The sequence below is a fragment of the Gavialis gangeticus genome, unplaced genomic scaffold (assembly GCF_001723915.1).
Source record: "Gavialis gangeticus isolate Ggan-Ray unplaced genomic scaffold, GavGan_comp1, whole genome shotgun sequence".
Lineage (NCBI taxonomy): Eukaryota > Metazoa > Chordata > Crocodylia > Gavialidae > Gavialis > Gavialis gangeticus.
Genome location: NW_017729023.1, coordinates 1,069,957 through 1,073,079, shown reverse-complemented (window position 1 = coordinate 1,073,079; position 3,123 = coordinate 1,069,957). Strand labels below are relative to the sequence as shown.

Sequence of the window (3,123 nt, the reverse complement as noted above, 5' to 3'; positions counted from 1 at the left end):
TGTGTGTGTGTGTGTGTGTGTGGGCAAGTTCTTAGCCTATGATGGCAGAGAGGTCTGTATTGCACTTAACTGCATTAGGAGGTCAGACAGGGAGAAACCCATTTGTTTCAGTTTGATCCCAGACAAATTGCTTTTTGATAGTTAAGAGTGTTAACTGAACTGGAATTCTTCATCTAGCCCCAGGGTGAAGAGCATTATTTCAGTTCAGATGAACATAAAGGCTTTAGTTTTTGCCTTAAATACCATTCTTGTTTTTTCCTACTCTCCAAAGCATTGCAATGGTACTGTACATTTTGAAAGTGTACATTGGAACATTTTAACTTTTCCTTTCCAAAGAAGATACTTTTAATGATAAAATATTTAATGGACTTTTGTGGTAGTTGAAAGAAACAAAAAAGGTACCTCTACCTTGAACATATTTTTCTTACTTTTAACTTTTTCAATTAAGAACACTTTTTACAGTCATCTTCATATGAGGAATTTGTTCAGAGTCAACATATATGGATTTCTTTTTCCTACTTCTCTTTTTGCTGCACTTTTGACTTCTGACTATACCTCAAACACTGTACATTCAAGTCTGCATTTTTGAATGTTTTATTTCCTTTCTTTTTACAACTCAACTTATTTAAAAAAAAACATCTTTACATAGTAATTTATATCAGGATGTTAAATCTTCTTGCTTTTATTTGTAATGGATTTTTTCCTTCGCTGAGGAAGATAATAGGTTTCAAATTTGGGGAAGAGAGCTCTTCTTTTACAAATGACCCCAATCCCAGTTTCCTCTTCTACTCTTTCTTGAACAGCTGGAGGAATAAGTCTTATTCTGTCCATCAAAGTATCATTTGGAAGTCTATGTTTAAAATACCTCTGTCATGACCCTGTGGCATTCCTGCTATTATCGGTCCACAGGGATGGAGCTGCTTTACAGGAGAAACAGAGGGAGGCCAGACCCACTCCGTAGGTGTATCAGATAACAGCCATCAATGTCATGGCCCATTATCAAACATTGTCATCATTATATTCATCAAGTAAAACCCTCTCCTGAGACTCCTATTCCAAAGGTAAATTGTTCCTGTGACTACTTCTGCCTTTTATAGCAAAACAATGGGTAAGAATTTAAAGGCCAGTTATGTGCTTCAGGAATTGATCCTAATCCAAGGATGCATGAGCTGTTGCTGACATCCAGCTAGTGGTCCAAATAGTGTTGCACAGGTGTAACTAAAAGCAGAAATGGGTTCCTTGAGTGAGTCCTCAGCTGTTGTAACCTGGGTTAGCTCCATGGACTTCAAGGGAGCTACATTGATTTATACAAGCTGAGCATTTGGCCTGTTATCACTCTATAGGGGACATAGTTCCACAGTGTTTTAATTCTTGTGAGTTACACAGTATATTTATTTCATTGTCTAATTGTTTATATACACATCCTACTGAAAAAATGTTTTATTTGAACTTAAAAAAATGGAAATGTGGCAATAAACAATGTTATAGTTACTTGAACCTTCGAAAGTATTTTTTCCCATTAGAGGTAGAGTGGTGTAACTTTTAGATTTCAATAATTATTCAGTTAACTTGTTTTCTATTAACTAATTATGCATATAAAAATTACCCACACTTAGCTGTGTTATGTATGTAAAGACAATGCTAGAAATGAAACTCACCAATTAAGCCTTAATAGATTTTAGAATGGCTTGTGTTAGTGAAATTAGTACTTTTGTTAATTGTAGTAACATTTTAGCTGCGTATCAGCAATAACAAGGTCATGCAAAACAGTCATCAATTTTACCAAAAATTGATAAGCATACACATTGTTTCCATTTAAGGCATGGTCCTTCATCCACCATTACTCTGAATGAGCCGAGGGCCTTTTTCCAAACCTTTCATTCCATACAATAAAAAAACCAAGCACACGATGTAGTATTTCTTTTTCTAATAATGGCAATAAAAAGATTTTGTTTAAATGTATCCACTATATGTACTGCTGGTACATAATGTAATGGTGATTCCATAATAAAATATAATTGTGTTTAATTTTAAACCATAGCTGGATGATTTTCTTTCCTTCAGTCAACTCTCCAAGGGTCTTCTTACTGAATATGAAAAATGGATGCTGCTAAATTAGCCACTACACATGTTTTTTGTAAAAGCGTTTGGCACACATGAGATAATCAGTAAAGATTGGAGCAGAATTAGTGCACATGCTCTTTTTGTGCTCCATGCTCCACATATTTCACATCAACACAACCCACTCCCAATCAGTTATCTTGTACATTTATTTTGACTTGATTAGCAGCAGTAAAGTTAAAGCAGAACAACAGTATATTATACAAACTGGCGCTCATTAATTTCAAAAGCAAAAGCCAAAGTAAAATTTAAAAAATTCAAATTGCACTTATCTCCAGTTTACCAGCCATCCACAATTACATGTAATTAATGCTCAGTGAAGCATAAGGCTACCTAAATTAACTAATTGAATGAGCACATTTGGAGATGAGATATAATACAACACCTTCCTAATCCCTGGAACCCAAGGGGTCTAAACCCACAATATGTGGGTGGTTATGTGCAATGCCAATAACCAGTGCTCTATGCACAGGTAGAACAATAACAAACAAGATGTATTCAGGACTTTTATTAAATGTAATTGTGTTCTAGGACAAAAGATATAAAAAGAAAAGATGCTCAGGCAAGAATGTTTGCAGATACTCAGCAAATATGACAAATTACTTTCTTTCTATGTATCCACATTTATTTCCCCACCAAACAAATTCAGAATTCACCTGTAATATTTGTGTCAAGTTTTAGTTGCAGTAGGTTCAGAGAAAATGGTTTCTATGTTCCTTCGTTTCAATTTGAAACTGCTGTTCTGTTTCGTCAAAACAGTTTCGCTGTTTTGATGTTTCACCCATAGGCTATAATGGAGAAGCTTGAAACAGCCTATAAGTGTGTCATTTCTGGTCTGATTTGGATGAAACTTGCAGGAAAGGTAGCCCCTTCTGTGGGCATGAAGCCTGCCAAGTGTCAAGGAGATACATGTGGGGGCTTTAGGGAAACTGCACCTCAAATTCTTGGAAACAAAAAACTCACGTCACGTGTATGTGTTAAGCCACAGCAGGGTCAAAACTG

General features: G+C 35.5%; 1 long non-coding RNA gene across 1 annotated transcript in view; it reads right to left on the bottom strand.

Annotated features, from left to right (window-relative positions):
- The window catches only part of LOC109297122, a 12,309-nt gene that overhangs the window by 6,795 nt on the left and 2,391 nt on the right, over nucleotides 1–3,123 (bottom strand). The window contains exon 2 of the long non-coding RNA XR_002097211.1: nucleotides 2,243–2,245. This is a non-coding gene — a long non-coding RNA (uncharacterized LOC109297122). The remainder of the gene's footprint in view (nucleotides 1–2,242; nucleotides 2,246–3,123) is intronic.